Source organism: Anolis carolinensis, chromosome 3 (assembly GCF_035594765.1).
Source record: "Anolis carolinensis isolate JA03-04 chromosome 3, rAnoCar3.1.pri, whole genome shotgun sequence".
NCBI lineage: Eukaryota > Metazoa > Chordata > Lepidosauria > Squamata > Dactyloidae > Anolis > Anolis carolinensis.
In genome coordinates this window covers 250,110,168-250,122,519 of record NC_085843.1, presented here as the reverse complement: position 1 = coordinate 250,122,519, position 12,352 = coordinate 250,110,168, and the positions used below count along the sequence as shown (strand labels likewise).

At 38.5% G+C, this 12,352-nt stretch overlaps 1 protein-coding gene across 3 annotated transcripts in view; it reads right to left on the bottom strand.

Annotated features, from left to right (window-relative positions):
- Positions 1-9,282, bottom strand: part of acsl3 (acyl-CoA synthetase long chain family member 3) — a 63,033-nt gene extending 53,751 nt beyond the window's left edge. For 2 of the 3 annotated variants that reach the window (XM_062976575.1, XM_062976574.1), the window contains exon 1: positions 9,129-9,282. The gene's annotated coding sequence lies outside the window, so the exon portion shown is untranslated. Of the gene's footprint in view, positions 1-8,927; positions 9,051-9,128 lie in introns of those variants that run through there. The other variant, XM_062976577.1, reaches the window with a different exon arrangement.
- Positions 9,283-12,352: the final 3,070 nt, after the last annotated feature.

Here is a 12,352-nt window from a genome sequence, read left to right as displayed (position 1 = left end):
TAACTTATAATACTTGATATTTTATCGTTTCCCTTTCTTTGTCTTACATTCTGTTATAATAACATTTCCCTCAACCACAGTTAAGCTTTGCATATTATATTCCAATTATTTCAGTTCAAACTTTAAAGTCCAGTAAAAAAATTGCTTCACTATTGTGCACAACATTTTCTCACCAAACTTCTTAATTTTTTTCTTTAGGTATTTATTTTACTTGCATACATTTCAATGTATTCGTTCAGCCACTTCATCCTAGCGTTTTGTGTGATCTTGCTACATGAATAAGATAGTCAACTATTTGATCTTATTTTTACACACGTTTACTGCTTATAGTTATTTTTAAATATTTGTCTTAAATCAATTTACCTGAAGAACCTGTTCATGAGCTGCAAAAGACACCTTTCCATTTCTTTCTAGTATCCTGTTCTACAGCCATTCCCAGATATTCCCCTTCTCAAATTTTATTGCTTTCTTGGGGTCTTCAAGGATCTTTTCTCTTCAGCAGTTTGTTGGTGTAATCATCATCATCCAGTGCCCACTAGTATATGGTAATAGTAAATGGTACATCTAGCAATTCCAAATTCCACTGGAATATCTTGACTAAACATTTTTACATTATTCAGTAAAGATTTAATTTATGATTTTTTTCAGGCTGTTTTAAATCATTTAGAGACAAGAAATTATTTGTGTTTCCAGTTTGCTTTGACATTCCCCTGAGTGATGTGTAGTAAGTTTACTTGGAAGCAATCCCAGGTAAACATATAACACATCTTAATCAATATATATAGTAGCACATCAGCACAATCATAAAAAGTGGCACTAGATCGAATGTATCACACTGCCTGATGACGCCACTATGATTTTTAGATTCAGATTCCTAATTTCCACATCTCCAGTCAACAGCAGTTGTTAGATTGCAAAACCATGCCAATAACAATAGTAATCCTTACTGATTATAACATTCATTGCATATACATTTCATGTTTTCATGAAGTTCAACTCAGTATAGATAATCACCAGCATCTGAGATTATCGAAAAGGACTTGTACCCAAGCATTGTCTTTCATACCTAACCAAATGTTTGTAGGGGATTTTTCTAAAGCAACAACATGGCAATATTCATCCCATTAATTCTTAAACAAAAATATACACTCTCTAAAATGAGTAAATGACAAAGTTGACATGGCCTGATTTAAGGATGAAGCATGAGGATCTCAGATGAATGGAATTAATTATATATACGTTTTAAAGGTTTTTATAATGTGTTTTAATAATGTTATTAATGGATCTGTTTATATTGTTTTGTTTTTATGATTGCACTTTGGGCATTAAATTTTGCCAATTTTTGTAAGCCGCCCTGAGTCCCCTCGGGTGAGAAGGGCGGGGTATAAATGTTGTAAATAAAAAATAATAATAAAAGTGATATTCTTAGGATCACAAATATATCAATTCTCCTCAGCTTTTTACTGTGTTTTAATGCTGATGTTATATGAGACAGGCCAATAGAACATTCTCCATTAATCATTTATTCATTGATAGATGACTTTGGCCCCTTCAACACAGCTATATAACATCCACATTTTCCACTCTGAACTGAAATATATAGCAGTGTGGACTCAAATAATCCAGTTCAAAACAGATAATGTGGATTATCTGACTTGATATTCTGGATTATATGGCTGTGTGGAAGCACCCTAAGAAGCCACCATTTGAATTCAACAAAGGGAAATGTCCAATGCCTCTGATCATATAGGGTAAATATGTTGTAATTGAAAGTGGCTTGACCAAAACTGTGATGTAACATAACAACTGTATTTCTTTCAGAACACTGTCACCACACTTCTGTACTATTTGTGAGTAATGTGGGAACCTCATCATATGTTTAACATTTATCTGAACACACTAGTTAACTATAGTCCCACTGCAACACCTTCCTGCTGTCTTTGACCTCTTCCTGCTGCTACCTAACCCTAGCCTTAAAAAAAAGCAGCAGAGGTGCCAGGAAATCATCCGCAAATAATCAAATCCGGGAAGCTCAAACTTGCAAATGTGTAGGGACAAGTGTATTATGTATTTTCCCACAACTAAATAAACTTCCAAGCCTTACAGAAAGGAGTGGTACATATTTAGCCACCAAAAAAGGAGGGATAGATATATTTCTCTGCCATAACATGCTATAGACTCCAAAACTTGCATCTATTCTGTAATTTTTACTATATTCTTTCATACAGTAAGAATTGATACTGATAATATCTTCCATCACATTTGTAATGTTAAAAAAAAGCAATGAAAACTATTAGTGATTTTTTAAAAACCTCACCAAGAGACAGATAATATACCTTTCTTAAGATACAACAGATTCACTGTATCTTCAGAATTAGAGCAGCATTGCTACTAAGGATAATTTGGTAATTAATTAGGATTAACTAGATAAACAGAAGACTATAGTTGTCTGCTCAGGATACCCAGAGATATTGGTTCTGATGGTAACCATGCTTCCAGGATGTGGTGGGAAGAGAAATAAATCTCTCTTGTATAGCAACTAAGCAGCTAGCATTGAGTAAGATGGTGAGCCTGTGTGTACAGCCATACCTCACTTTAAACAGAGTATCTGACAAGGAAGCTTCTTTTTATAATGACATGTTTGCACCCACCCAGTTGCCATCTTTTCCTTCTTATCCTCTATTTAGTTCCAAGGGCTTTTTTTAAGCTGGAGTAACACAGATTTTCCATATTGTTAGGGTATCTCAATATCAGATTGCAGTAGTATGTCTGCAGGAAAATATGCAACACTCTCCAGCTGAGAAAAAACGGGATTCCTGTGGCAGTCGTGTGAACCAGCCTAAAACAAGCAAAGTAAACAGTAACTTGTTGTAGAATCCTTTTTTGAACACATGTTAATATTGAAATTATGAGAAAGCAGATAAAGCTACTTCAATACTAACTTCTCAGCATAAATGTATACTTATGCCCACAAAAATGAAAAATAATTAAAAAATGGAGATTGGTGAAAGAAACATATGTACTTGTATACATTTTGTAAGAAATCTTGAAGTGGTCCCTAGGTGATTCAATGTGATTGTTTACTTGTGCAAGGCTTATCTGACCTTATTATTTCACTTCACATGTGTGTATTTAGTCATAGTCATAGAAACTCTTTCATCACTATCTCCTTCCCTGATGTAGCAGCCATTCATTGAATATAGTCTATCGTCCTCTATTAGCAAAATATAACTCTCTCTGCTGCCAAATGGCATTTTGGAAAGTAGTTTGAATCTAGATGCAATAATTTCCATGTTCTTAGCATTTAACTGCTGAAATCTTCCTACACTTGCAAGAAAGGCAAATGCTGCAAGTAGAGTGACAAGAAAAATATGTTATGATGCAAACAATAACTTAATATACCAAATTTATATCTAAATGGCAAACAAACCTGAACCATTTATTTTAATGTTGATAAAGCAGAGTAATCTACCTTCATAAATTCAATTTGGCCATCACATTAAAAGTAATAGGGACCTGGGATCTAAGAAACAATTGAAAAAAAATCTTCCTCATTAAGAGACAGATTATTTTAGGACAACATATGCAATTTACCTGTTCTAGCAAGATTATTACACACAGCCAAACAATCAAATCAAGATATACACATTCTAAATAACTGTTAGTATATATTAATAGTCATAAGATACATACACTCTGAAAGAAAGATTACAAAGGACACATAGCCACATGAACACACACCTGTTCAATGTCCATGTATCATGAAGTACAGATATGGAAACAGATAAGCATCTACAAGATTATAATAGTCATTTGGACACGAGAACAGACACTATTGCAAGATCAAATTCTTCCTTCTGTCTGCAGATTCTAAATCTACTCCAGAAGGTTGAGGAGCCCTCCAGAAGACAAGCAGTTAATATGTTGGGGGTTATGAATCTCCCACTGCATGAGCAGAAGACAACTAAAAAGTATTTATTCGTTTACAGAGAACATAAAAACCAAACTTTTCATGAGTTCAGATTTCATCCATATAAATCAAATTTCTTCTCACCTACTTTCTAAAGTTGATTCAAGCTACAGACATAAGGCAAGGAGGGATATGTATTTGTATATACAAGTTGACCTGGGTTCCATCTCCAATATATTTCACAATATAACATAATATAATTTTAATATACAAATACAGGTATTCAAAAATCTGAAAAAAAACAACCTGAAATCCAAAACACTTCTGGTTTCAAGCATTTCAGATAAGTGATATTCAACCTGGATAGTAGGTGCACCATTTCATTAGTTCCACTCTGTTCGTTCTCCCCCCTCCCGTGTGTGTGTACATATTCTGAAAATATATATCAAATTAGGTGAAGTTTTCATAGTTTAAACATGCATGCACCACACTCTAAATGAGGAAGACTAGTAGGAAACGTTCACACATTACAAAACAAGTCTGTTTGTCACCCCAATGAGTGTCCCAGAGTTACTTTCAACTCTTTTACAAGACAGAGAAAAATATATATAGATCTATGGAGTAGGTCCTAGAAAGCCTATAAAAGAACATCAATAAATAATGAAGGCAGTACTACTAATAATAGTTCACGAGAATATCAGCAACAGGGAATAAAGCTTTCTAAAAAGGAATTTGTCTGCTAATTATATTCCTCCCCTGCAGATGCAAAGTCATGGGGAAGTAATGGGGTGTTTTAAAACAGCAGTCCTATATTTTGAATCATCCAGATGGTTTTAGATTTCAAATTCCATAAGCCCCAGCCAGTTCGGCTGATAATCAGGAATTTTGGGAGCTGAAGTCAAATACATCTGGACAATCAAATATTGAGAGCTAGGTTTCTAAAACACATCAAAGAGTTAACTGTAAGGACTAACACGCTTGGCCAATACATAAAATATGAAATACAACCAGCTCAGTGTTTCATATACACGGTTTCTTCACCCATGGATTCAACCTTCCACAGCTTGAATGAATATATTCAAAAATCAAACTTTGATTTTGCTATTCTATATGTGTGCTTCCAAGTTATTTTTATATAAAGGGCAAAGCTTTACTATACCATTGTATATAATGGGAGTTGCATATCCATGAATGTTGGCATCTAAAGGGAGTCCTTGAACAAAACTCCAAGAGTAGTAAGGGACCACTATATTAAAGCTTTATATTCATGTACTCCCTTCTCTCTTTAGAACTAAAGAAATCTAAAACTTTAGCTTCTATTGTAAAAAGTATCAATGATTAGTGTTATGTCTTGATCTGGACAACATGTTCCTAGTCTCAATTACTTCAATGAAACAAAAATCAAAACTCAAACAATGTTTTATGAAATATGTATATTTTAATAAAAATGCAGTAAGCCATAGTTAAAAGTAACTGCAGTTTAGAATTCAACAGAACACTAAACTACTCTTAACTGAAAACAGAAACGAAGATTTCCAATCTTCTCAGAGCCATGCCAAAGGAGAAGGGATCACATGAGCCTATGGCTCATGCAAGCAAAGCTAAACCACAGCTTAGTATTATGTCTGAACCAGGCCATATGCATTATATAATACCACTCAGAATCCTCTGAAATGCACTAAGGTTCTTCCAAAGTAGTTGATGTTGAAAATTCTCTGATGATGATCAAAAGTCTGAAAACACTGGGATGTTTCCAGACTTAAGTCATAAGCAGAGAAGGGCATTGATAAGAGTTTCACAAAAAAAGGTTTCCTCATGCCCAATGGAAAATATATGTATAATATCCATGTATAACAAAGCCTTAAATGATGATTTCTGAAATACTATATAAGTTACAATGCCAAAAAGTTCTGCTGATGGTACAGAATTAAAATATGGGCCACTCTATGCCAAGAGATCAGTCATCCATCGCTTCCCATTATGAGTCTCTGTTTGCTTGTCAAAATAAGACTAGAAGCTATCCCATATATTTCAACAGCTGTCTTAGAGCTGTGGTTGTAGCCATGATGCAATTACAAGTGTTGCATGTGTACTGCAACCCAGTACACAAGAGGAAATCGACTGGATTGCCTCTCCTCTTCCAGTGTTTTTCCTGACAAAATAAGCTGCAGTTTGTATGCTTATTCAACATATTGTGACTTTCCTAAGCCTTGACAAAACCCTGTTGTTGTGTGCTTCCAAGTCATTTGCAACTTATGGAAACTCTAAGGCAAACCTATCATGGGGATTTCTTGGCAAGATTTCTTCAGAGAAGGGTTTGTCTCTTAGGCTGAAAGAGTACGACTTGCCCAGAGTTACCCAATGGGTTTCCATGGCTGAGCAGAGATTCAAACCTTGGCCTCCAGGGTTGTAGTCCAATGTTCAAACCACCGGACAACACAACTGAAATAATAATCCTGAGATATTACTGAGCTCTTCATTGCAAAAAAAAAACTTTCACAAAAGGTGGTAAGGTATATCTAAAAAGTAGCCTCTAAATTGGTCACATCAAAGTATCAGAATCACAGAATAGGAAGACACCACATGGGCCATCAAGTCCAACTCCCTGACATATAGGAAAACATATGCAGGAAAAGTCTTCCAGAACTACACCATGAAAACAAGTTGGTCAGGGCTTCTGGGAGTTGGAGGACCAAACAGCTGGAGGGACGCAATTTGAGCATGCCTGCTGTAAAGGTTGGCCACCACATTGCTGATACACAAACTAGGCACAACTCTTCAGACAATCTGTGAATAACAACATCCTATTTATTTTATTGCCTGTTTCATCCTAAATTCTCACCAATGTAAATTCAAAACCAACCTATTTGCTGAGATTCAGCTTTCAAAATATTTGTATAGAAACCTTAATGGCAGCCTAGCTGAATGTCTCGCTTTCCTATCATGTTCCTTCCCAGCAGTCTCATTTCTTTGGAATCAGAAAGAAAAAGCAAAACAGCACAGAGATAACTCCTTGATTTCATGTGCTGCTGCAACTTGACACTTATTTTATAAATATAAACAGTTCAGAGCCACTCACACTATCCTCTTTCATGCCACTTTCTGGCTATATTCAGGGATCTCAAATATCATGACACTTGTAATAACAATAGTTCAGTCAGTCCCCAACAAGCTCACACTTGAACTTCCTCCAACACTCAGAGCCTACTTAATATTAATGAAGTATATTCTAATCTTGTCTGTACTTTTAGGAGACATGTTATCTATACATAATGATTTATGCTAGTTAACATATATATTTCTTTTGGTGAAGGTTGCCCAATACATTGAGAAAGACGGAAGTCTGACATACTAGCTGTCATTTTATGCAAAGCTACAGCTTATGCTGTACTGTAAAAACACTTCCTCAGTTGGTTTAAATTATTTTATTTATTTACCATATTTATACTCTGCCTTTCTAACCTCGGAGGGACTCAAGGTGATCTTACAACAGGCAGCAATGCGATGCCATACTCCACTCAGGCAGAAAAAATGAAATGCAGATACAGAATGGGGGATGCCTGGCTCGACAGCAGTATGTGTGATAAAGATCTTGGAGTCCTCATGGTCAACACGTTAAACTTGAGCAAACAATGTAATGCAGTGGCAAAAAAAGCCAATGGGATTTTGGCCTGCATAAATGGAAGTATAGTGTCTAGATCCAGGAAAGACATGCTACCCTTCTATGCTGCCTTGGTCAGACCACACCTGGAGTACTGTATCCAATTCTGGGCACTGCAATTTAGGGGCAATGTTGACAAGCTGAAATGTGTCCAGAGAAGGGTGACTAAAATGATCAAGGGTCTGGAGAACAAGCCCTATGAGGAGTGACTTAAAGTGATGGGCATGTTTAGCCTGCAGAAGAGATGGCTGAGAGGAGACATGATAGTCAATGTAAAAATATGAGAGGGGAAGTCATAGAGAGTAGGGAGCAAGTTTGTTTTCTGCTGCCCTGGAGACTGGGATGTGGAACAATGGCTTCAAAATACAGAAAAGGGGATTCCACCTGAACATTAGGAAGAACTTCCTCACTGTGAGAGCTGTTCAGCAATGGAACTCTCTGCCCCAGAGTGTGGTGGAAGCACCTTCTTTGGAGGCTTTTAAGGAGAGGCTGGATGGCCATCTGTCGGGGGTGCTTTGAATGCGATTTTCCTGCTTCTTGGCAGACGTTTGGACTGGATGGCCCACGAGGTCCCTTCCAACTTATTCCATGATTCTATGAATATCCATGGATCCTGGTATCTACCCAGAGTCCTTGAACTAATACCAAGCAAATACCAAGAATTTACTGCACTACATTTATAGGCAAAGCTGTATTTCCCATTTGCACTGGGGACAGTAACCGCCATTCCAACGCATGGGCCAGTTCACTATGCCATTGTATATAACGGGACTTGAACACCCATGGGTTTTTCTATCTACTGAGAGTCTTGGAACGAAGCCCCAGCAGATACCAAGGGTCCACTGCACTCTATTTATAAAAACAGCTGTGCCTCCCTGGGGACAGTAACCACGAGTGTGTGCAGGCATTTTGGTGGGGTTGACAGAATTACGGTAGGCCCTGCGTGCATACATATCCATAGCTGTAGAGCAGGCATGGGTAAGCTTGGGCCCTCCAGGTGTTTTGGACTTGAACTCTCACAATTCCTAACAGCCGGTAGGCTGTTAGGAATTGTGAGAGTTCAAGTCCAAAACACCTGGAGGGCCCAAGCTTGCCCATGCCTGCTCTACAACTACGGAATCCACTAGCACTGTTTGGAAGAAAGACCTTTCAAACCCACAACTCCCAGGGTTCCCTAGCGCTGAGCCATTGCCGTTCTAAGAGGCGCTAAACCGCATTAATGCCACAGTCCAGAGGCAGTGGGTGACACCCAGGACCCGACTGCCAAACAAGGAGCGAAGACGAGCCACGCGGGAGTGCCCTTGCCACCTGCTGCAGCGAAATCTCCGTTAGAGAGTCAGATTTGCTCGCGTGTACCTCGGCCTCGCTCGGCGCAAACCTCCAGCCTTCTCACCAGGGTCGTGCTTCAAGTAGGCCTCGATGGATCCCCTCCGCATGTGCTGCGCCCCCCTCAGCGGCCCAACGCTGTCCTTTGGTTTGCTGAAAGGAACCAACCCACACCTTGTTGCCTTCCTTCCTCCCTCCCTCATTCTCTGTCAGAATGACCGAGCCTCTTACCTCGTCACCGCCTGAATTAGTGCAACGCTTCCCGCTAACTAGCCCCTCAGCTCCCTCCGCGTTCTGCCGGCGAGAGGCTCTGCGCGTGTGCCGAGAGGGGGCCGCGCCGTAGCTCTGCCCACGAAGTGGGCGGGGCCTGCAGCGTCTGAGCCAATGAGAGGCGGCCGAGCCTGTTCTAGACCCCGCCCCCCTCTGAGCGCGCGCGCCCCCTCCCCTCCTCCTCCGAAGTCTCCCTGTTCTTCCTCTCTTTTTTTTTACTGGCGCACCTCACAACCGCCGCCGAGGAGCATCCTCATTCCATATGCCGACGAAGGTGGCTCCTGATTGGCTGGCTCCGGGTGGCGCGCGAGGGGCTGGCGCTCTGACGTTCTAAAACGGCTGTTGAAGGCGAAGGGGGGGGGGGGGGGAGCGAGGGAGAGGCGCGCGCGAGAGAGACAGAGCGAGCTGTACAAGGGTTACTAGCGGTCACTCTTGGCGCGAGGTCACGGGAGGAGGGGGAGGAGCCTGCCGCCGCCGCCGCTGCCGCCGCCATCAAATTCCAAGATGTCAAAAGCAAAAAAAAAGAGACCACGCAACCAAGTGCAACACTCCCTGATTTTGTAATAATTAATATTACTATAATAATAGACCGTAAAAAAGGTAAAGGTTTCCCCTGACGTTAAGTCCAGTCATGTCTGACTCTGGGGGTTGGTGCTCATCTCCATTTCTAAGCCGAAGAGCCGGCGTTGTCCATAGACACCTCCAAGGTCATGTGGCCACTGGCATGACTGCATGGAGCGCCGTTACCTTCCTGCCGGAGCGGTACCTATTCATCTACTCACATTGGCATGTTTTCGAACTGCTAGGTTGGCAGAAGCTGGAGCTAACAGCGGGCGCTCACTCCGCTCCCGGAATTTGAACCTTGGCCCTTTCGGTCTGCAAGTTCAGCAGCTCAGTGCTTTAACACACTTCGCCACCGGAGCTCCTATATAGACCGTAGTAGTACATAATATAATAATACAATATTGCTAATATAATAAAATAATAATGTATACAATATTACTATAATAATAGACCATAGCAGTACATAATTAATATAATATTACTATAATATTGATAATTTAATAATATAATAATTTATAAAATAATATTGGTATGATATAATATTGATAACGATAATTTAATAATATAATTAATAATTAATAATATAATAACAGACAGTAGTAAATAAATAATATTACTATAATATTGATAATATAATAATTTAATAATATTATAATGAATAATTAATATTACTATAATGATAGACCATAGTAGTAAAGAAAGAAATATTACTATAACAATTATAATAACATAATAATTCAATAATATTATAATAAAGCATTAATGTTGCTATAATAATATACTGTAGTATTAAATAAATATTACTATAATAATGCTAATATAATAATTCAATATTATAATATTGCTATAATATACTGTAGTAGTAAATAAAAATAATAATATTGTAATATTATAATAGTAATAATAGCAGTCTTGTCACATGACCTTGGAGGTGTCTACAGACAACGGCGGCTCTTCGGCTTAGAAATGGAGATGAGCACCAACCCCCAGAGTTGGACACAACTAAGACTTAATTCAGAGAAAAACCTTAACCTAAGTGATAATATAATAATGTAATAATATAATAAATAAATAATGTTACTACAATAATACACCATAATAGTAAATAATAACAGACTATAATTTTACTATAATGTAATAAGTAATAATAATATTATAATAATTGAATAGAATAATGTAATAATAATAATAAGATTTAACGTTTAATGCTTTTATGTCAAAACTATGTTTTGACTTCTGTATCATATGTTTTATATGTTGTAAGCCACCTTGGGTCCACTTGCTGGGTAAAAAATATCTTAAATAAATAAAAATAAATAAATAATGATGGTTCATAATAGTGATCTCTCCATTGCTGTGCATATAATGCATTCCAGGAGGCATATCCCTTATCTGAAATGCATAGATGTTTGAATTTTCTGATTTCCCCCTCAGATTTGTTTATACCTACCTGTATTTGCATAGATACATACATAAGGGATATTTAATTGCTGCATATCCACTTGTGCATGTACACACTCTCGATTTCTGTGCATATAATTCATTCCAGGAGGCATATCCTTATCTGAAATGCAAAGGTGTTTTAGATCCCTGTTTTATTTTCCCCCCAGATTTTTTTAACAACCTGCATTTGCATATATACAACCATAATGGACATTTAATTGTTGCATATGATATCCTATTGTGCATGCACATACATAAGAAAGTACTTTTACACAATCGTTTTTACTAATGGTTTTATGCAGGAGATGAAAAGTCTTGTGTACTGTAACTGAGCCTGCAGAAAGCAAAAGGTCTCCCTCTCTCAGCCCGCCATTAGGGAGGACAGGACCATCATGAAGTATGTGTTGTTGAAGGATTTCATGGCTGGAATCACTGGGTTATTGTGAGTTTTCTGGGCTGTATGGTCATGTTCCAGAAGCATTCTTTCCTGATGTATCGCCTGCATCTATAGCAGGCATCCTCAGAGGTTGTGAGGTCTGTTGGAAACTAGTCAAGGGGTGGTTTATATATCTGTGGAATGTTCATGGTGGGAGAAAGAACTCTTGTCTGTTGGAGGCAGGCGTGAATGTTGCAATTGGCCACCTTGGTTAGCACTGTATAGCCTTTCAGCTTCAAGATCTGGCTGCTTACTGCCTGGGGGAATCCACTCTAACAACTACCATGTTAGACTACAAGAGAAGCCATTGAAATCCACAAGCAATTTCAACAGAAAGGAGAAAACCACGAAAATGAACAAAATCTGGTGACCAGTACTTTAAAAAAACTCTAAAATCAGGAGAGTAAATAAAGAACAATACACTGAAAACGGGAATTCCAGACATGAAACAACCAGGGCCAGCTAACACCTCCTAACAAAGGATTTCCCCAAGCAGTAAGCACCCAGACCTTGAAGCTGAAAGGCTATTCAAGGCTAATCACGGTGGCCAATTGAAACATTCACCTCCTGCCTCAAATAGACAAAGAGTTCTTCTTTCTCCCACCCTGGACCTTCCTCACTTGGCTAGTTTCCAACATATCTCAGAGACTCTGAGGATGCCTGCCACAGATGCAGGCGAAATGTCGGGAAAGAATGCTTCTGGAACACGGTCATACAGCCAGGAAAACTCACAGCAACCCAT